The sequence below is a fragment of the Aythya fuligula genome, chromosome 8 (assembly GCF_009819795.1).
Source record: "Aythya fuligula isolate bAytFul2 chromosome 8, bAytFul2.pri, whole genome shotgun sequence".
In the NCBI taxonomy this organism is placed as follows: Eukaryota; Metazoa; Chordata; class Aves; order Anseriformes; family Anatidae; genus Aythya; species Aythya fuligula.
In genome coordinates this window covers 30,332,577-30,356,369 of record NC_045566.1, presented here as the reverse complement: position 1 = coordinate 30,356,369, position 23,793 = coordinate 30,332,577, and positions in this window count along the sequence as shown.

The following is a 23,793-nucleotide window of genomic DNA, read 5'->3' as shown; positions in this document are numbered from 1 at the left end:
GGGGGCAAAAATGAAACACTTTTTTCCTTCCTATTAAAGCCCTTATGGCAGTCACTGCCTTTTTTGAAGGATGCCTTCTTGATTGTTTTAAATTTAAGTTAGTGAAGGAACCTGAGTGCTGTTACCTGTGCTGGCAGTGTTGTGTTCGTGGGCTTGGTAACTGGTGGATCGTTTTCTAGTCATGCAGAAATGGCTGTATCCACTTGTCCTCCTCCTCCTCCTCTGCTTTCTCTTCAGCGAAACCAATGAAGTTTCTTAATATATGTGGAAAAATGAATCCTGATGAGTTAAACAAATTTAATTTTATTTATGATTACATTCACTGCGCGATCAATCCTGTGTTTGTTAAGGTGCTTTTTGCAATTTCTTACCTATTCTCATGGAATTGGTAACACTTACCTCTTCCAAAGTGAGGTGTTGAAAGATGGGCTTTTCTTGCTAAAATGTGTCTGGTTTAATCCCAGTGGTCTTTATAGAGCTCCCTGATCCTCATGCACCAGGTCATGGCTAGGTTGCAGCATCTAGAGAAAAGAAGACTACAAGAAGAAACAGGTGAGCTGAACTGGCTCTATAGGATGTCTGCTCCCTGACACGTCCTACAGTCAGTCTGCTCCAGACCCAAGCTAGCCAGACAAAACCAGCGCACGCATTGCCCCATGTACCCCCCTCACCTGTCGTGAGCTGTAATTTCTCTGCCCCAGGAGGGGACCTGCCAAACATTGTGGGCCCCAAAGCTCCTAGCACTGGGAGGGGGCCAGCAGCTGGGTTAGGCCGGGAAGTTAAAGCTCACTTTCAGGAGGAGAAAGGGGCCATGGATACACCCTTTCTTCTTTGTATTCTGTCTTTTTCCTTCTTGTGTGCTCCTTGCTCCCATGTGGGTGCCTGTGGTGAGTGGGAGTGAAGGGTTTGCTGTGGGGACAGCTCTTGTGTAGGGTGTGTTGGGAAGCTGTGACAAAGCTGCGTTGTTCAGACTTTCCTGTGTAACCTTTGAGAGTTTCCATGGGGACTGACTTGATGGTCTTTGTACTTCAATAACTACATGTCTGTTCTGTGGATGCCCTAAACTTTGTCTATAATAAGACAATTAATTCTTTTGATATTTTGTCTTTTACAAGACTATTATAACTTTGCTTTTCTCATGAGTCATGAGAATGGCAATTGGTAACCCACTAATATTGCTGCCCACAAGGGTTTGTAATTTTAGAAGTAATCACTTTGTGGCTGATGTAAATTTTGTAATGAGAAATACTAGATTTATGACTGCAGGATTTCTCACAGACTGTTTTATTGCTTAGAGGAATTGCTTTCTCTGTTGGGAAAATCCATCATTAGATGTCTGCCTGAAATGTTTTGTGGAACGTTTATGCTTGGAGAATGCTAATGCAATCATTGAAACAATAATGATGATTTGAGATAGTATAATTGTTCCCCTTTACTTCACTCCAGACACTGAATGAGCTGCCAGTCAAGTTAGATGCAGGTTCATAAGGGGACTTTATGGCCAGAACGTGAACAATTGCTATGTCTGGTCTTTGGGTTCTTGGTCCACCTCATAGACTCATTCCTCGTTCCTGAAATAGGCACCTGGTTTCTGCACGTAGAGGCTGAGAAGAGTTGAATGGAAGAGTGCAAGATATAATGCTTCTGCCACTGTGATAATAACTGATTTTGAAGACAAACTTTACTGCTGTATTTTTATGTGGAACTTACCGAAATAATGTTTTAAGCACACCTGTGGGGCTGACTGCCTTAAGCAAAATGTAGGAGGGAGAAGATCCTAATGAAGGGTAGGCCTTGGAAAGATGTGAATTTCTCACATTCCTGGGGTTGAAATGTTTCTGGGCACATCTGCTCTATGTGGAATTTCTGGGGTCTACTTACCTTTTGTGATGAAAATTTTGGCATCTTGGGTTAGTTGATGTGTGTTTTGAGGCTTAGAGTTATGGCTTGAAATATGAAATGTGGGTACCTAATGCCTATATCTGTTGTGTATGTGTGTGGCTGACTATGGCATGTGCTTTCCAGTGATTTTGAACAAGTTTCTGCTGCATGATGATGCTGGGTTGTGGGCACTACTTCGAGACATTGGAGATCCTCACACTGGCTCCAAGCAAGAGGTAAGTCAGCATGGCAGAACAGTGCTTGGTTTACTCAACCCTTCACATTAATCCCATGTAATGATGTACTAATACGTTGGCCTGAGAGTATTAGATGATAACTGTGTGAACACCACAGTTATTGCAGCTAAAAACAAAATCGTTCTGTATGTTTTTTTTCTTCTGTTTATTTTTATTTTATTATTATTATTTTTTTTTCCACCGGGAGCCCAGTATGTATATGCTTTTGCATTTAAGTGAAGATAACTTAGGATTTGTATTTTAATTTAATATAAATCTGTCAGCTCAGTGCCAATAGCGTATCTCAGCAGAGAAAATTGCTGCAGTCAGCAAGGTCTTTGCTTCATGGTTCTATGTCTATAAAAAGAAACATAATGAGAGTGCGATCTTAGAAACATCATGCTTTGAAGCATCAACATATAACCTCTGGTGCTGGAATTTCTCTAAAATGTTTTTCCTACTTGTACTGCAGTGGTGCTCCTCTAATCATCTACCTAGTCCTTTTGCGTGCTGCCATATCTAGTTTTGGCCCAATACCTGCACTGAAATACAGGACTGAAGCCCTTGTGTCACTTCTCTGCTTTCATCAAGTTGCATTGTTGTGTGGATTAACATTTCTTTTTCATTTCCTACCTCCTGTGTGCAACAGGTGTATGTGGAAATATGTTACTGGAGAATCACCTGTGTGAGGTATTGGAGTTTTAAATCTTTGTCTGATTTGGCATATTTTTGCTTTTCAATGTAATTCATTTCTGTGCTGCTGATCCTATTCTTTATTGAAACAGCACATTTCTGCATGATTCAAGTTCGTTTCTGGAAACCAGTTTCAATAACTTTCATTTATTTAAACTATTAAAATAGTTTAAACTATGGAGAACAGTACTACTCTCGCTTCCTATTCAAATTGCTGCTCTAGCCATTGAAATAAGCTTGAAATAAAGTATCTTGAGTTCTGCTTGACCTGATTCAATGTAACTGTTAAAAAGTAGAATTACGGAAAAGATAAAGTCAGATGCATTCCCTATTTGGCTCAAGCTATTGAAATGGGAATGACATGAGTTTGCACAGCTATTAATATGTTATTAATCCTGGATATATTATATATTGCTTTTAAGTCTTATCTGAAGAACTGGATATTCTTTTGTAACGTGTTCTTTTCCTTTTTCCATCCTCTGACATTTTGTAGATGAGCTATTGCTCAATATGTAAAGTCTAAATGGCTGCTCTTATTCGATCAAGTACCATGTTATTGAATGTGCTACAAAGAGGCTATATCCTCTGCACATTAAGTTTTGAGTCTGGTGCTTATTACAGAATCCAGACTTTTCAGATGCTAAATATGTACTATATTTTGCAAGCTAAAAATTGCAGACTCCTGACAGTTTTGGGCTGCTGAAACTGTAAATGACTCTTACGTCCATCTCTCTCCTGCCCATATGGTTTCCAGTGTTGGGCCCCATTTCTTTGTGATGCTAAATATTGCCATGGCTCCACGTGGCTAGAAAGCAGTAATACCATTACATTCCTGGTTTTCTGAACAGGGGCTCTTTTTATTTTGACTGTTGTGCAATATCCTTGCAGAAAGAAAAATAAATATATAGTTCTTAATGTCGTGATGGCTTATTTTATCTCTTATTTGCTGTAGAAACCTTCCCTTATTTTTAATTTGCTAAGGTGTGCTTGACCTTATTGTTGCTTAAGATTAGTTCCACCTTCCTTTCTCTGTAGGTAGGTTTTCAGGTACACGAAGGGCAGTTCCTAAATCATCTACGTGAGCAATAATTTCTGTGACAGATACACTGTGTTCATCAGTGAGATTGAATGCTTTCAATTTAGGGAAAGAAAAAATAAAAATGCTCCTACTAGGAACAATGTCAAATCTAATCTAATCTAAATGGTACATTAAAAAACTTGTATGTCTCCTAGAGTTCTTGTCTACAAATGAAAATACAGAGGCTCCCTTTGATGTTGTGCAGATGCTCTCTCCCAGAGGCAAGTATTGAAAAGGCTCACTTGTTTCACGAGGGTTGTGGAGGCAGGAAGGCCACCGGTGAGTTCAGCCTTATGCTTCCTCTTGGCAGTGGCAGCTGCTGGCTCTACAGGAGCCAAAGGATGAGTTTGGGCAGGAGAAAGGCTTTATCCAGCTCAGAAGAGCCCTTGGGACAGTCTCCTGGGGGCACTTTCAAGGTATAAGCTGAATCAGTTAAGACCGTTTTTATTCCCCAAACCAAGAGCGCTTTTCTATCTGCTCCTCTTCCCAGGACAGATGGCACGTGTGCATGCGTAACGCTCTGGAACAGCACTGCTGGTGTGAGGAAAGTGAAGAAAGCCAAACTGAGCTCATGCAGATGCTCAGACAAGGTGAGCTGCTCCATAGCTGCTATTGCTCACTTTTTAGAAGACGTTCAGAACAGTTTGACTCTGTGGCCCAGTGCCATATCATGTGGGGATGCCCGAGTTAGCTCAGAAAGGGTTGCTTTCACTGTTGTAATTTTCGGTCTTTTTAGTGTAATACTATGCTTACATTGATACATGGTACTTCTCCTCGTATCATCATATGAAATATTTGGCTTCAAAACATAAGTTCTTTTAAAAACTAGCTCCTGTATGAGACAGGTGAGATGGTCAGAAACATTCTTTCTGCACTACCCCCAAACCAAACATCCTGTGAAGGGTAGGGAAACTGCCCTCCAGCATGCTATACTCTGAGGGTTATGGCATTTGCAGAGAGTGTGGCGTATTAAATACACCCCTGAATCAATGTATTCAGGTCCCTCTTGAACCATCCTGGCACTGCTTTCTGTGAGGGGCTGTCAGGTGGTGTGAGTGAAGGAGGAAAAACCAAGCAACAGTCTTGTTACTTCTGTTGCTTAATCCAAAATGATGACCATTACTAAACAGTGAGTACTGAGTATTAAAAAGATGCATCACACTTAACTGCAGTATCTCCTCACCTCCATGGAACTATGGAGTTGAAGAATGTTTGTTCATTTCTCCTCAAGATAATCTTGTAAGATTTTGCACAGAAACCAAATAATTAAATCCTCCTGTCTTCTCTTCAGAATACTTGCACCCCACCCTGCCCCTTCCTTTTAATTTATTCTCTTTCTGAGTTACACATTTGCGTTGACAGGCTGCTGATGAGAACTTTATTTCCATGGTCTAGTCAAAGTGAGGTAATTAAAAATATCTACTCCTGTTTTTCTGCATCCAGTTCAGCAAAACACTGGCAGCAGAGGTAATGCCTAGTACTTCACCCAATCCAGTGTTCAACTTGCCATTCATCAAGGTTGCTAATAATCAGGGAGCTCACTTGTAGAAGGAGGAAGGTATTGATTGTCATTAAAATGTTGGATTGTGTCTCAAGAAATCTGGGTTTTGCTCCTCACTGTTACAGCACATCAGTGGCTTTGGATGAATAAAATTATTCCTAGGCTGCATCTGATACATGACATGTACCAGAGCCCTAGGCTGTTTAAGTAGATGAGTTTTCTGAAATAAGGAACATCAAAAAAGTTAGTGGGGTGCTCCCCTCCCAACAAAATCAAACATTTTACTTTAGCAGCAATGCAGACACTAGTAACAGATGTGAATGCTGGGATTATTTGTAGAAAGAGGTCAGGATGAGTGAGCCTCCCACTTTCATTTTCTTAAAAATATTTAAAATGTGATCATCATACAAATTATATTGTTTAAAAAAGTTTATCAAGAACAGTTGTCACTTTTTTATTTCTATTTGTGTAGGTTATTCTTCATAAAATTGGCTGCATATCTACCTATGTGAGCTTTCCCGAGAAAACAGGACAGATGTAAATTCACCATTAGGTTGTTGCTTTTCCATCAGCTTTTGTGGCTTCTGCATATGTGGGGAAAAACAGCTTAAGCTACATTTCACTTTATATACCAACATGAAATAACTATAGAAAAACATGTTACAATGCTAAATTTGCACATGTTATTTCATCTGGAATCTGGTTGAAAATGATAATAATAATTATACATAAACACAAAAAAGGGTGATTTAAAATAATAATTAAGACTACCTTTTTTTTTTTTTCCTCCCCATAGGATCACCATTTGTTTGGAAACCATTAATGTCTCAAACCTCAGAGCATTGCTTATGGGTTTGGTTGGTATTTTGCTTTCCATGTCTTGTTACAGAGAGGACTCCAGCCACATGCCCAAGGTTGTGTGAGGACTGCAGAGCAGGTTTAGGGAATGGAGATCTGACCTCTTGGTCTAAGCCAGGCCATCCCTCCTCCTTTTGATACTGTGTATAACAGAAAAGGAGCTGTATCTGCCTATTGGTTAAGATGTTTTCAGTAATCTTCACAACTGAAATGCATACCTATTTTGCTATCAACCACCTCAACCCTTTGCCAAGAGGATTTTGTTTTTGTTCATTGCTGCCCAGTGGGAGAGCAGAGTAATGTGGGGGCGAAGTGGGACATGAATTCACAAATTTGGCCTGAAGAAGTTGTGTTTCTTGATGCACAGGTGCTAACATTGCTTGTCCTTTTTCCAACTTGCTCGTCTCCATCTCCTTTCCCACACTCTCCACCAGACTTATGAAGGAGGCTGGACAGTGGAGGTCGTTAGCATCTCAGCCACATTTCTCAAAGGCAGCAGTAGAAATGATCTAATGCTGACTCTGTTTAAGGCTAAATTGTGCATATTTATCCTCAGCTGAAAAGGATCATTAGATTATGCCCCATGCTCATATGAAATCGATAGTAACATGTGCAATGAGCCTGTCCTCTCTTTTATGACATTACAGAATCAAGTATTTTACTCATAAATAGGGCAAGATATGAGGCAGAGTGCATACTTCCTTGAGCTGGGAGACATGCACCATAAATCAGGATATGTGCGCATAATTACAAGATACCAGAACAAGTCCCAAGGGTATTTTTAGCATTGTAAAATGTTAGATAGACCTGCTTTCTTGCAGAACATTATCCTCCTCATTTCTCCACTCCTAGGTACCAGGCAGTTTTGTTGGCCAGATTACTTGACACGGGAGCAGCGTGATAGATTACAACTGCAAGAATATACTGTGTTTAATTGTACAATCAGAGTTTAAAACTTCTGATTAAATTGTGCAAAGCTTCCAAACTAATTGTCTGAAAATGTCTTCAGGGCTGAACACTCAGCAAACATTTGGATCTGAAAATCAAAGGCCTGGCTTTTCTACTGGCATGGAGTATTTTGGGCAGGTAGCCTGACCTGGGTGAATGAGTGGCTGTGGGAAACAAAGAATAGTCATTGCTATAGTTGAATATCTGTATTCTTAAGAAGTGTTTCGACATTAGAAATTCATTTTTTGTACGTGAAGTGTTTGGAAAGATTTGACAGGAGAGAGGAAGGACATGTTCTGAGTTTAAATATTTATCTTTATTATTTTGTTAATTCATGTGTGAACATGAACTTGTTGGTAATCATACCTCATATGTTCTTAAGGCCAATTCCTTTCTGATCTCTGTTCTCAGGATAGCCTTAGCATCACTGTATTTTGGAGAGATGCCAGGGTTCTCCATGCACTTTGTCCTTGTGACAACACTGAGTGTTAGCTCTACCTTTTGGGCTGCCACTGTTGAGGATCAGCTTGATGAAAGCCGTAAGTGAATGCCCAGTGCTCAGGTTCAACAAGTGCCACAGGCTGTGTGACACAAGCAGCATCTTGGGCAGAGTTCTCATTTTGATGCATGTAAAACAATGAAAAATAAACAAAAAGGAGAGAAAGAGAAGGAGCTGAGATGGATAGCAAGGTCCTATCTGTTTGTACTGGCTGCCTGGGTTGCCATGCCTGAGAGGGCAGGAAGGAGGAGGGTGGAAAACAAACCAATGCTAATATGAAAAAGGGTGAGATCTACCTCAACTGGAGGGAGAGTTGTGCTCTTTTTCTTGTAAGGGAGCCATCTGTACAGCCCAGGAATGTGTATTCCCCATTGCTGCAGTGTTCGGGCTTAGGTGTGTAGTTCTTAGAGCATTTACATTATTTTTGCTCCTAAGAGCAGATCTTAAAACCTGCACTTTAGTCAACACTGAAGCTTACATCAAAACAGAAGGGAATTTTTTTTCTGCATTGCGTGGTGCTGAATTTCTAAAAAAAAACCAAAAACAACAACGCAACCAACCAACCAAGATCAAACAAACAACAAGAAAACAAAACCCAACCAACCACCACCATCAAAAAATACCAAACAAACATTAACAAATCCAGATTCAGTTCTTCCCTACTTGTTTAACGGTTACAAGCCCTGTGCATTTGCACAAAGCAAAGACAGGATTCTTAGAAGACCCAAACAGTGGTTATTCCACACAATTTTTTAAGAGATTAACAAGCTTCCTTGAGTTCTCTTATGTGTCATTCCCATTTCAGTGTGCAAAGGAGCACCTTGGAGAGCAAGGTGCCTTCAGATTGGCACAGCCAGATGCGGTAGGAGGGGATGGGAGAAACAGAGTCACTGAGCTGTCTTCTCTTTCCTCGGGGATGATAGGAGAGGGACAATTGAGATAATAGGTATAAAAAAAATCGTTTCATCTCCCTCCAGAAGAGAATCTTTACAAAAATGCTGGCTTGCTCTTACAGTGAAACTCTCCACTGCTACTGCAGCTCCTGTAATCTCAAGTTTTTAAGTATGAATTAGTTGTCATCCTTTTTTGTCATCTTATTGTTCTGAAGATGCAAATATAAATGCCTTTTAATGTGTTTCTAAAGTTCAAAAAGAACAACCTCTGCACTGGTTTGATTATTTGAAAGCCTCTTACTCTGGTATACTTCTACTTTGTGGAGCAACTAACTGTCATTTAGCTCAATTTAACCAACTTACTCATATAAATTAATTGCAGAATAAACCACAGGCAAGCTTCAGGTTTCTCACAAAGCTGTTTTCCTCATTTCTTCATTTACTGCAAGAGAATAATAGAATATAATATAATTCTATAATAGAATTTCCCAAATATTCTGAAAATATATCTATTTTAATTGAAAATTTCATGATTTAATTCATTCTTGGCATTTTATGTTGTCCTCAAATCAATTGTTATATTGGTCTTCACTTTTTATTTGAGCTGTGTGGGGACATTCTCATGTCTTAAAATGGTGAGACTATTCACAATGCCTAAACATTTACACATACTGGTTAAATGGTGTGGCTGGAACCAGTAGTTCTATGGATGTTTAGCAGATATCTTTAATCACAAATCTAATAGATGAAAGTAAAGTCAACTTCATGATATGCTGTGTGCTGCTAGAGATGGCTGGGTGATTTTTATTTATTTTTTTTTCTGGCTTTGTAACCTATTTGTAACATACCATAAAATATTTTTAGATAAGAGGTGCTGCACAAACCAATGAGAATATTAGCAATATGTGTTCCTAAAACAGACTTCGTCCACCATGTAAAAATAAGTGCAAAGAAAATACTTCGTGAAGATATTAAACATTTAACAGACTTAAAAATAGTTATTTTAATAACTGAGTAGCTCATTTCACTAAACAAAGAGGCTTTTGGAAGATTTTAATTATTTTGTTTTATGCAATGGTAATATTCTTCAGATTTTTCACGTATGCTGATAATAACATCAAAGCAATTAAAAATTAACTTTATGAAGAGAACTTTCTAACAAATCTGGCTCTTGTTTTTTTATGTGCAGAATCATTGTTTGACCCATATCTGCCTTTTAATTTTATGGTCCCATCTAGGTATAGTAGTGAGTTAAATCATATTAAGCCCTACTGACTTTGAGAAGAGCATATGGTTTTCAGCAGCAGTCCAGGGTTTCTGGACTTCTCATTATGTGGATAGTCTTCCAGGGTTCCTAGAGTTTGAGTCCTGTGCATTTCAGAGTTATCTTATCTGTGAGGAGGTGATACCAAAATGTTCATATCACTGTGACTAATTTCTGGGAGCCTGAAGTATCTCACTTTGGCAGTGCAGAAGTACTGGGTCTATGACTTTTGAATCCATCTACCTGAGCAGGTCTGTTTTTCACGTTTAAATGTATGCTTAGAGTAATAAAATGTATGTATCGAAGGAAGATGGTATTTTTTCCAGTTTTATATTACTGTTATTTATTTCAAAGAATGTAATTCAGGCTTGTTCTTACCAGGCAAATCGTAGCAGTGAGAAATTTTACATTAGTCCTAAAGTAGATGTTGAAAATAAGGGCAAGGGTTTTAAAGTTTTAATATGCATTTTGCAACAATCAGTATTTTCTATTTTGAGGGGATTAATGAAACTCTTTAAAGCTGTGGTTTGTGATGGCCTGCAGCATATTACCGAGGGCTCATTATCTTGTCAAAGCCTGTAAAATACAGACCCTGCAGGAGTGATGCTGATACTCAGTGCATTGGTATGGAGTCAGTCTTTTTGCATGGTGCTAGAAGGAAAAATGCTGCAATAAATACAGATGGAGAGGAAAATGCAGGACACTGTGAGACTCTACCAGCAGTGCTGGTTCTAAATTTGTTTTGGAGAAATTAGATTTGTTGCTCTTCAGTTTTCCTCCTGAAAACTCTCTTGTGACTTTATTGTCAGCTGAAGTGTTTATTGACTGAGAAGTGCTTGCATTTTCATGATGGATATGGCGATCCTGGTAAACACTTTGGGGCATTCGTGATGCAATATGCTGTGTAAGTGTTTTGTGTCACTTTATGATGGAGTGGGCAGATACTTATTTAAATAAAAAGTAGAATAGAAAGCCCACAGTTTCAACAGCCATTAGCTTCATTAAAGCTAGTATAAAGATAAGAGTTAAATGATCTGTGGATATATACAAATGTCTTAAAGTAGAAAAGTAACACCGAATCCAATGCCATTATTGCTGGGACAAGTGCCAGTGTTCTCATTATTTTTAATGACTTCCAAACTGAGCCCTTAGTGACTGATGAGGTAAGCAATTTCAGATGGGAAACATGATATCCTCAGTGCTGAAAGGTGCCAAGCACCCTCAGTTGTTAGGGAGCCTGGCCAAGCTCAGGATGCTCTGAGGCTGCAGACAAACTGTAGGTTTAAGCCTGCCATGGCTGTATTTTAGGAAGGGGGAAGGATACATATTACATGGTACAGTGCAGGAAAGCTGCATAGTGCAGCTCATGCAGTGATGAAATGTCTGTTTTGGAAGTTAAAATTACTGGACTGATGATCCTGTGATAGCAGACAAACTCACAAATCTGTCAGATTTAAAGCAAACGTTTAAAGTAATATATATATATATATATATATATATATATATATATATATATATATATATATATTTAGTGCAGTAGATTAAATGGTGGAGCTCTCTACCACAAGTGATACTTGGGAAGCCAGAAATATAAAGAGCTTGCAAAGATATTAGATAAATTCATGGAAGATTGGTTGAATGATGGCTATTAAAGCTGACAGCTGACATGCGGCCCTCAGCTCAGGAAACCCATAAATCACTAGTTGCTCAAATCTGGTGAAATAAAGCAGAAGAAAGCTCCTGCTCTGCATTTCATCACGGTCCCTGGACCTCTGTTACTGACCACCATGGAGGCAGGTCACTGTGTCAGCCTCCCCACGGAGCCAGTGCTGCACAGCTGCTCCTTCTCCCAGAGATTATTTGCAGGGTCAAACTTAGAGGTGAGAAGTCGTTATCTTCTCATTTATATTTCAGCTGGGGACCCTGCACTTATCACTAATGTTGATCTCGGGCACCCTGGATGCAATTCCTCTCCTGACAGGGCAATGTTGTGGGGATGGGCTGTGGGTTCAGAGAGGTGGGATGGGTGCCACAGCCCTGTGAGCGCTGCCGGCCCCGCGGGGCTTGGAGGGCTGGGAAACCCTGCGGGCTGCTGCCTGTCCTCTTGGTAATGTGGATTTTAAGAGCACTGGTGGGAGGGATGAGAGATGCTGGGAGTGCTTGTAAAATAACTCATTTCATTTCAGTTTCTGCTCTGTGGTGGAAAAACTCCACCCAAACTGCTTTCTTGGGATGTAGATTTGAGTGTCTGCTTTGAAAGTGGGGCAGAAGAGTGTCTGTGTACAACTGGGCATCTGTCAGTGATGAAGAAAATACCATTGCTCTGCAATTGTAGGAGTAGTTTCTGCAGCTGGGACCCATGCACAGGGAGTCACAGCTAGTGAAAATGTAGGCAAGCGGTCTGCTGTGTAAATTTTCACTACTCTCAAGTATAAGTTACTCTAGACACATAGTAATACCCATAATTAAAATGCTCCCTTGAAGTAAATAATTAAATGAGGATTACAATTATAAGTCACCAAGTGACACAGGTGACAGGCTTACCTAAAGTAGGACAATTAAAGTGTAAATTAAAATTAAATTTCTCTGTGAAATTAGAATATTATGCAAGGTAATTATCTAAGAGTAATAGGTTAGGTCTGTATATTGCAAAAATAAATCCTTTTTGAGATCTCCAGAGAACAGATTTTTCTACTGTCATTCTGGTTGTTTTTTATTTTTATTAAAAACAAACAAACAAAAATTTCCTGATGGGAACAGAAGTCCAAGCAAAATTTTCAAGGTTCTTCAGGAAAAATAATATTTCAGAGAATATTTCAGAAATTTCGTTAAATAACTTTTTTCCCCTTATCAAAGTATTTTCTAATTTTGTTTTAGTCCAGTGGAAATATTAACCCCTGTGGGAGTGTTTGCTGCTGGAGAGATGCTCTCACACCTGGGCAGGGCTTGGTTTTTACCCTGTGCAATGTCAGCAGGAGGAAGCAGCACCTTTGAGGCTTCTCCCTTGCTGTGCAAGCAAGGAACCGCTCTGTTACTGGCACCTCTGTGCACACACAGGGATTATCTAGTATACAAATTGCTTAACTCATTATTTAATGTATTTTACATTAACTTATTTTTTTTTCAAGTATAATTTTGAGAATTAAAAGATAAGCTTTGCTTTATCCTGTTCTAAAATATATTTCTTCTCCAGGCAAGAAGAGACCATAGATCTTGGCTGTCCCTAGATCAAGGGCTTATGAGCTATGCAAAATATTCTGTAAATGATAAAGAGTATATTTTTTCAGCATTTTAAAGTGGATCAATGTTGTAGGAAAATTTCAGTAGCACACAAAATTTGGGTTTTATATTCTAAATTCAAAAGACCCTTTCAGAACAAAATGGGTTGATTTTCAGTTATTTTAAAAAAAATTTACTTTCTAATAAAACTTATATTGAAAAACACTGGAAATTTTTCAGTTGGGGGGGGGGGGGGGGGGGGGGGTTAGGAATATAGTTTCAAAATAGTGAATAAACCAAGACCCAGGAAGAAGTATTCATTCTCTTTAGATGATTTTTTTAAATTGCATTTCTGGAGCTCAGAGGGAGACTTAGGATGTTAAAACAGTTCTCATGTTAACTTCAGGGCCATTACAGAAGTTTGTCTTTCTCAAGGCAGTAAGGCAGGATGTGTTATGGGTTGGAGTCAGAGTTACCATTGTGTGATAATGGCAAGGTTTAGCACATCCTTACCTGGCTCAGTCGTCCTTCAGTATGTAAGTAGTGTAATTTAATTCACAGAATTATTTTTGTGAGTAAGAATATTCTGAATGTTTAAAGAATCTCATCGTGGCACCACAGCAGGTTACTGGCATGCAGCCTTGCTGTTCGTGGGCATTATGAGGGCTGGTCAAGCTGGGCAGTGGCACCTTGGGAAAGGCGTGCTGCTGTGGCTGCCTGGCGCCTCACTAGCCCTGCTGATACTGCTTCTCACCGATCTAGAGCTATTTAGATCAGGCTTAGCATACACAACACCTGCAAGGGAATTTTTTGTTTTGTTGTTGTTTTGTTTCTATTTTGTTTCTAATTAGAAATTCTGAAATAACACTAACAACAACAAAAAATAATTTAACGAATCTGGTAATGCCTTTGATAGTTGCATGAGCCTGCTAGATCAAAGTATTAAAACACTACAATACTTTTCATATTTTATCAGATCCTTTTATGCTGCAATTTTCAATCTCTCCTAATCTCTCCTTCTTTTACCAGAACGAGAGTTTTTTCAACCTTTTACCAGATTTATTAAGATGACAAACAAGTATCTAATTTTGACAGTTTTGTTACTCTCAATTCAGAGAAAACAAACAAACAAAAAAACAAACAAACAAAACAAACAAAAAAAAGCCACCAAACTTTATTTTTAATCTTTGAATATGAAGTCCTAAAGCCTGGAACAGTTTACATCACTTCAGATACTGTACTCCATTTAGTAAAATATTTAGTGCTATTATGGTAGTGTAAACCATTAGACCGCAATTATCTAACATAGCACAGAGACTAATAGTTCTGCTGGAACACAATGGTGATGCACAATTGCCCTATTAAGATGGGAAGTCTTCAAGCACTGAGGTTATTAAAAAAAATTAATCACTGTTACAGTCTTGATTTTGTTGGATTGTAATAAAAACACCTTATTTATGGATATAACTACTACTGTGTCAACTTCTAAAGAAGTGCTAAAAAAAAAATCTTAATAGGGATTCTTCAGATTATGATTACTGTGGTCTTTTGCCTTATTGCAGCTGGGAATTCAGAACTTCATCTGTACTCTCCAGAAAGTCTTACTTGGGCTGGTTGTACTGAGGAGAGTTTTCAGGAATTAAATAGGACTGTTTTCACAGGTGCTTATGAGAGTCGAGATTTAAAGTATGCGAACAATGTTAAGTTACTGCTGTCTAAATATTCTTTTATCCAGATTACCCAAATGTACAACCAATATATTCACAAAATTTTGAAGACAAGTGTAAATGAAAGGTGGAAGGAAGTATTTTCTCTTTTTCTACATTGTTTAGCTTTTAAAGCATTTAATAAGAGAGTTTGTACACACACATTTTTCCAGCAACAGGGGAATAAGAAACATTTTTAAAATAAAAAGTAGTCTGTTTAAAAAATAATAATAATAAAAAAAACGAGATCAGGCACTTAGGAGTTGCATTAACACTGGTAATAACATCTAAGTAGCAAAAAAGAAAACTGATTTCTTTTCAAATTGCTGGCATTCCTCTACACTTGTGCACACGAGTGTCAGTAGCATATCTGTTTATGCTTAAAATAGAGAGGCAAATGCAAAAACAACTGAACTAGTCAGCACTGAGCTGATTGTTGGGGACTGAAAGCTGCAGTTTTTTGAAGATAATTCTGTAACAATCCATACACTGAAAAATAAAGCAGAAAAAATCACTCTCCGCTGACATGTTTATTTTAGAAGCTCATAGAAAAGTTTGGGATTAATTTCTGAGGATGGAAAGAGGCTGAGTTTTGGGCTGATAGTTGTTTGTGTGTAGTTCAAAATTAAAACGGGTTGTGAGTTTTGCCTATGGTGATTCTCAAGTTGTCCTGTGCTTGGGCAGGTTTTGGAGGGGTGAGGAAGGCACAGCTGTGGCCTGATCCAGGCTGGGTGTGTGACCAGTGAGGCTGAGATCCTGTGGGCACCGTGCTGTGGGAATCTGCCTTGTGGAGGGGTCTGTGCAGGGTAAGAGAACCAGAGATCGGAGGAAATGTGGAAGCAGAGAGGTTGAAGGAGTACAATGAGCAGAAAAAAGAGGGCATATGAGATACATGCAGAGACAGCAATGATTCTCGTGCTGAGTGATTCCCATCACTTTTGTCATGAGTGGTGATGGAGAAAACTCTTACTTTTGATGGCTATTGGGTGTAGTTAGACAGTGCTGACTGTGGTAGGTGACTCCTGTTTCTTAGTTTGGCTGACTTGTCTCTCACATTGAAAAGTAGTTTTGTCAGTGAAAGTAAACACACGTTGAATAAACATTGTTTAACTTGCCTTCTCCGAAATGCATGCAAAACATAGAGAATGTAAATTGTCTGCATCTGCCATTAACCCCACACCTTACTTTATGATAAAATTATGTTCTTGATTAATATTTAATAAGAATTTAAAAATGTGTGGGCATAACTATTAAAATGCTGTCTTAATGAGAAAATGATGCATTTACATCCAGAATTAACAAATACAACTCGGGGGTAGGAGGTATTGCTTTAGAGAAATGATATGAGTTAAATAAGGTACTTGAAATTAGCACATTAAAATGTCTTTTATGTTATAAATTCTTTCAATTATCTGTCAGCTTGATAGTGGTATATAAGGAGCTAGTTTGTATGAGCTATGGCATACAAGGGAACTGGGCCCTATTTGAAGGATGCTCTGGCACGGATGTATCTGGTGTAATGCAGAAATGACCACGGACCTCTGTCAGGCAGGGTCGCTGCTCAGTCCCTGTGCCTGAGGCAAAGACCAGCAGCTGGCAGTGACCAGCAGCTGGCAGCATCCACCTGTGGGCTCAGGCCTAGCTGACTGCTGTAGAAGACAACCCAGCGGCTGCTCACCTGCCCAAGTAATGCTACTGTATTAATGCCGGCAGGGGATTCTTGGTTCTGCACATCATGCAAAGTCGGGAAGAAAATTGTAACTGGAAATATGGAATGGTGGCATTGAAAGAATCTGCTATAAAGGCTGGAAAAGCTTCAGCCTGTTCCTCCACGAATTCTGTTTAAGAAATCCCAGGCAGAATTCATCCGTGAACGCAATACACAGATGTTAATATTTTCTGTGTTTTTTATAGGCAAGTTGGACATTATCCACCCCACTCCTTGGCCTCTTATTTGGGATACTTCCTAACAAGATTTACCTGTCCTTGTGCAATTACCTTTTACCCAGATAATCTGGAAGAAATCCTGTATAAAATACTATAAGTTTTATATTAGCAAATGAATGGAAAGGAGCATGACTTAGGAACTGATGGGCTTGATTCAGAAAATACTTGAAGGTGCAACACAGGCTACGTGGACTATTTGCTTAAACATGTGCTCATTGCTGATGTGCCCTTAGACAAGCCTGCAAAGAGACTGCAAAAGAAAGGCTAAAATGGATGAGTGTTGTAGGCAAAGAAGAACAAACAGGGACAGCACACTAAGTCTACTGTCAGAAACTACATATGAACAGTATTTAATAACACAACAGATACTTTTTTTATATATGTTTCCCATATTATTTTCATCCTGATAAGTTGCCCCTGGTGGAACTGGCAATTTAACTCCATTTTTAAAAGGAAGTGTCCTATTTGATCATTATGTTCTTTCTTTCCCTAAATATTAGGATTTTTCAAAACCATGGAGAATTATAAACTGATGAGGGATACTGTTTTTACAACCCCATTTCCCTTTGGCTTTTTGCTCACGTCTGGTCCAGCCTTTTTGGGGCAAATCTGGTTCCTTTCCTCTACAATACCAAAGCACTGATAACAACTTTATTTTAAGTGAAGTTTGGACTGAATCTGTACTTTGGCAAGTGGCTCTAGCTGTCTGTGCCTTGGCTTCTGCTGAATCCTCTGGCTGCTGTCCACAGTAGCTGTTGCTGGATTTTGAAGCTCTTTTCTTAACTGGCCTGTTACATTTTGCTGCTTAAAATGAAGCCTGGCTTTGAACACTGGGCTTTCTGAAGCTTGATCTTTTGGAAATTGTGGCACTTTTACAGGTTTGTATTCTTTTGTTTTTGCCTGGTTTCTAGTGTAATAAGGCAGCTACAACCTTGCTGTTTGCCCAGTGTCAGTGTCTCCAGGTCCCTCTAAATTACTACTGAGTGCCTTGCTGCATTTCAAGCCCTGTTGATGTGGGACAGAGCCTCAAAGAAGCTGGCTACCCATGTGTGCTTTGCTGGTGTCTTGTACTCGCACAGCTAATCTTAGCTCTGCTCTTGACTCCAGCCTAACGTTGATAGCTAGGATATTTTTTTTAGGAACCTTAACTTGTTTTTTCTCAAATACCAGCTGTCAGAAGCTCACATAGGTTTCATGAAACAGGTGCAGTTTTTGAACCGATTTAAATGAAGAAGGGAGAGACATTTGGTAAATATTAATTGGCAGGCGTTCTGAGCAAGGACAGCAGACAAAATGGAAAACGCATGAGTTTGGGAGTGCCTGGCAATTTTTTTTTTTTTTTTTAAATGTTTTTAAGAGAGAGAAACATTTGATTCTGCTTCTGTGGAGCCCTTCGTGAGGCTGTATCCTTTTGCCTCATTAGGTGGACCAGCATGTTTTTTAACTGGCTGTGTAGCACCTCAGTCATGCTCTCTCCCTCTCATCAGCATCGTTCTCATTCTTGGTTCCTTCTTGTGCTTTCTAATATTTGAAAGAAGTAAAAACATGGGAAATAAATGTGGGGATTTTTTCCCCAAATAATGTATGTTGCACAAAGATTACCTGAGAATTACTGAATGTGACTGGAATGTGAGTCCCAGACCGTTTTAAATGCTATCTTGGCTTTGGGAACTGTATTGCAGAGTTTCCCAGCATACAGACCTGCCTTACAACAGCTACTTGTAGGTGGAATTTCACAGGTGGAAGGTGGAGTAAGGAAAGCTTCCCTTTGTTCTCTGATCCTGAAGACTTAAAAATATTGTGTCTGGGTGAGGAAAAAAAAAAAAAAAAAAAAAAAAAAGGAGAAATGTTATTTTTACTACCTGGTGCATTAATACACATTTTTCAGGATCTTTGACATGGGAAAGAAGAACCCCTTGTGCCCTGATGAGAAGGAGAAGGATTGCATCAGTCTCTTTCCCTTGTGGCTTTTCTTCATTTGCTGACTAAATCCTCTGGTATTTGTGTGCTCAGAGCTTCAGGCAGGGCACTTGAGCACAACGTGCCCGCTTTGGGGAGCGGGAGGAGCAGCGTTCTGCTAACAAGCCTCCTTGAGGTGGAGAGCCCGGGAAGAAGCAGAGCCGCGTGTCTGCCTTTGCTTGTGCAGCTGGACACCAAGGTAACCTGCACGGGGTTGCTGCAAGAGAGGCGCAGCAGTGTCATGTAGCTCTTGGAGTTCAAGAAAAACAATGAAAGACTTGCAGCTTTTCTGTATCTGCTCTGCATAATGGCCACTTTTTTTTTTTTTTTCTTCAGTACCTGGATGTGTGGTCGTCCTGGGATTTAGTGAAGGACGTGGAAAACAAGTGCATTGGCTCTACCTACTTCCTATGGGTAGCCTGAAAATGGAGCAAGTCGGAAAGAAATGCAGCTTTTTGGATCATTAAAAATCCATTTTCATTAAAAGCGAAGTATTGCAGTGACATACTTATTTATACATTCATTCCCTGTCTGTCTATGCCTTATGGGCAGAGTGAGAAGAGAGCCTTTTCATAACAGTTTTAAAGCCTAAATGAAAGAAAAGCATTCTATTTACCTTGAACTACTTGCATGGCATACTTCCACCCCCCCCCCATATTGGATGGCAATTACTCTGTATTCTTTCTTTACCAACACTTTCTTTTGTCCTATGTATCATTTGTTTTTTATCTATATCTTCCACCTATCTATTTCCTCTTTGTGCTTAGAGTTGGTTGCAAATTGTATTTGTGATGCACGGAGCTTTCAATCTGACTGTCTTGATATTATTTTATGCAACCGTGACTACCGTAAAAATTGGCTTTACTGCCTCTTTTGTGTTATTGATTCAAGCCCATTTCAGAATTAACTTGTTTGGAATGATCTGGCAATGTTATATGCCCCAGGTTCTCTCAGTAAAAATTCATATCTCATAACTAAATGCAATAAAATGTTCAAATATATCTAAACACAGTTATATTTTGAATTTAGATGAAAACCTTATGGAGTCAATCAAATATACAAGGCATGTGCAAGTCTGTTGTTCTGGGCTTACAAGTAGTGTATGGCAGAGAAAAGTACCCAGAGACCAACTTTTTCCTAGAGGTCCATCCCTTCCGTGTGCTGTATGAAATGCCTAATCACATCATTCATGTTTCCAGCCTGAATTGGGTGGACATAATTTTGACATTTTGACTGTAGGACTGTATCTGTGATTTGAGATTATTACCTTAATTCATTTAGGGATTTGATCTTTCAAATTTTAGCGTTACGTTTGTCCTCGTGGTTAGGTAGAAATATTTGTGTGCTGACAGGCAGTAGGAACAGATTTACAGAAGTGAATCTCATTAATGGCTTGACTGGTCAATTTGCAACTTTCTGTTACAGAGAAAACTAAACAGGGAGATTTGTAATATGAGTTAATTGCAACATTCAAAACCCCAGACTTTATAAATTGTTCACTGACATCAGATCGCAGTCCTGAATATCTTTAGCTGAACAATAGAAAGAGTTATACCCAGGGAAGTCCATTCTTGAATAGATTTCCATTTGGATACACAAAACTGTGAAGTAGGCCCCATGATTTCAGCCTTTCTACCTTATACATCCACCCAGCCCGCTCTTCCCAGACTCCCTCCGTGAAGACAGCACCTCCTGGGCTGCAGACTGCAGGTGTGGTGCTGTCACCAGCAGCAGTGAAGGGACTGCCTGTCCTTAGCAATGTGCAGGCAGCACAAGAGGGTGCTGGTGGCATGGCACCCACCCCTGTGTTTTGTCCTGGTGGCGCTGTGCACATTGGGCACCCAGCATTGCCCTCCCAGCCCGATGGGCTGAGTCACGGCCCCACATGTACGGGATGCTGCAGCCTGGGAGCAGATCGTTCTGTTGGCTGCTGGAGGAAAGCTGTATGCCAGCTGCCCTTTAAAATGTTCTGGCAGTCATGGGTGTGGAATATAAATTCTCCATTTCATTTCATAGTTCTTTTCCTCGCTGATCTCTTTTAGTTCTTTAGTAATCTTTTTATTGTCTTTCAGAGTACAGAGACTTTCTTGAGTGTTTATTAAATGCACGGGGAGGAAAAAACTACCCAGCGTGAGTACAAAACAGATGCATGTGTATCCTGAGATGAGTGCATTACGGACAAAGAACTATTATCATTCTTCCCGCATTCACGTTTCCATCTACTTACGAGATATATACGTGTGCCTTGTTAGCAATGATGTTATAATGCAAAAGCTAAAGTTTTCATATCGGAGGAAACATATATTGTTAAATGAACTGAGAACATTCTCCCAAGGGTTAGCATTTCTCTTGTACGTGTGAAATCCTACTGAAATAAATGGCCCTATTATTTTAATTGGATCTTTTGGTATTAGAACATCCTTCTTTGTACTGCAGTAAAGAACCTTCTTTTTCTTCCTCCCCTGAAATTGTGAAATGAACAAATGCAGTCGATGCATTAAAACATTTATGATTTCAGTGTTGAAGACTATACATAGATATACAGATGCTCATACACATATAAAAATTAAATTCATTTTTTATGATGTATTCCCCCATTCTCTCTGAAAATATACAAATAGGGTTTCTACTCCTAAAATAGCTATGTTTATAATTTTGCCTTGTCCTTTTGACTGATGCCTTGTTTAGAATATTGGTGGTGACCAAGGCACTTAAAAATAATCGAACAACAGTAGTGTCCTTTAATCAGAACATAGTAGATTTTTTTCAAAAAGGATTGCATGTGTTTAATAAATGAATTAAGCCATGGGTTCTAAAAATCCTAGCGGTTGTGGACAGACTTCAGTTCTTCAAGTACTTGGGCTATGTGCTTAACTCACCCTTCTGAGTGAGGGATTATACAATATAATAAATTAAATTGCTTTGGACCATTCTAATCTGTTTTGTAGAAGATCACAGAAGGAGGAACTCTGTTTTCACGTGTTGTGACCAAAAGCACAATAGAGTAGAAATTTTCCTCTGACCATAGGTTTTAAAACTAATTTGTTGGTATGTTTGTTTCCTCTCTCTTTTCTGCAGCTGTTCAATTACTAACCCGTAGTGCTGGTTGGAAAACCAAATATCTATTCTCCAGGGTAGCTACATTGTACTCCAACACTTGAAGATTTGGTTTCTTTTATAATTGGAATGAAATATTGAATTATTTTGGAAAGGAATTCTCTTGCTCTTCCATCTGAATACTAGCTGAACATGCTCATGTATGTATGCACTGTGTATTTAATATACGAATGCTGTAATAAAATAAACTTGGAAACAAAATTAATTTGCCTAATTACTTAGGCTAAACAAATTTTTATCATGCCAAAAAGATCAAGGAATGATTTGTTATGAGTAAAATAAGAGTGTTACATGGCTAGATCTCATTGGGTTTTCTTGTTTGCTTTTTTACCAGGTCTGCTGAAGTTTTAAGAGGAGAAATGAGCTCTTGTAACCAAAACCTGGACAGTGGCCCTCCTGGAGGGCACCTGTGTCACTGTTCAGCCCCACACTGAGGAAGGTCCTGGGGCTGTGCAGGACAAGGACTGCTCAGCGCTGCTCCAGCAGCTCTGGTGTGGGGCAGGGCTCTGCGGAGCCGTCACTGGCCTCTCTCACATGCAGCTTGTGGAGTGATGCTGCCTTCAGCTGTCATTGCAGTACGTGTAACCAAATATCTGCTGGTCAGCTGTTTATTACCTAGAAAAAAAAAAAATACAGCTGTAATGAGAAGCACTGAATTGTCTGGTTTTGGAGGCTTCTCCCCATAGTAGAAATGCTGTGTTTTGTTTTTAATCTTTCCATGCAGATGACCTGCTATTTTGACCCAATTAACAAGAACTTGGTACTTATGAAGTACGTCAGAATCGCTCTAATGTGACTTGCAGCAGCTCCCCAGGACTTAGCGCTGCTCTCCCCCCTGCCCCGTTCCCTCCCAGGCCGAGCTGCTGCCATGTGCTGCCCTTGCAGGGCACGGGGGCTGCCTGGGGAGCCCCATGCCGTGGCCTTGGCACCGAGTGTCCTAACAAACAGCAGCTCGCAGCTGTTTCCATAACAACATGCTTGTTGGAAAATAAATATTTGCTCCACTTTCAGAATTGTCATTTTGCTGACAATTAATTTATATTAATTTTTTCCCCTCTTTGTGCTGGAGAGCGCTGCTGAAGTAACCCAGAAGTGTTTATGGCACGATGCACCATCTGAGGCTGCCGCAGGCGGCTGTGCCCTGCCGCAGGGGCTGGCTGAGGAGGAGCTAGAGCTGGAAAAAGGCTCTCAGCCCCATCCAGCTGGGCCTTGAACACCTCCAGGGATGGGGCATCCACAGGTTCTCTGGACAACCTGTTCCAGTGCCTCACCACCCTCTGTGTAAAGAATTTCTTCCTAATATCTAAATCTACCTTTTTTTCCCTTAAGTTTAAAGCCATTCCCCCTTGTCCTGTCACTACACTCACAAACAAAGTCCTTCCTCAGCTTTCCTGTAGGCCCCCTTTAGGTACTGGAAGGGTAATTTGATAACTGTTAATCTGCTTAATGTCAGTCTGATGTCTTTAAATTTTTCAATTACTTTAGGAATGCTGCAAGAACTAGGATTAGAGAAGATGTACTTGAGTTAATGAATGGGAGACATCTTCTGCTCTTGTTTATACATAATGGATGTTTTATATGGTCTGAGCCTGTAACAGATTTGAAAGCTGTACTTGATCCCGAGGATCTTCTTGTATATGGTTAGAGCAAGTCTAAACAAAGCTATCCAATCAGACTGGTAAATCCATATATCGATGCAACGTACTGAGATGACATAAGGTTCTAGCAAGATTAATATTACAGTTCTAATATGGGTTCTTTAGCACCTAATGGCTCTGTTAAGAAGTTCCTTATTTAATAATTAGCCTGCTATCTGTATTGTAGTCTAACCACCGGAGAGTCAAGACCACATACCTAAGCTACTGCATATGGAATATTGACTTAAATATTGATGTAGATGGAGGTTGATTTTTTTTTTTTCTCTGTGTGTGTTTGTGTGGGGGGCTCTTTTGTATTTTAATTTAACAAATTTGGAAGAAAATAATATTTTTCAT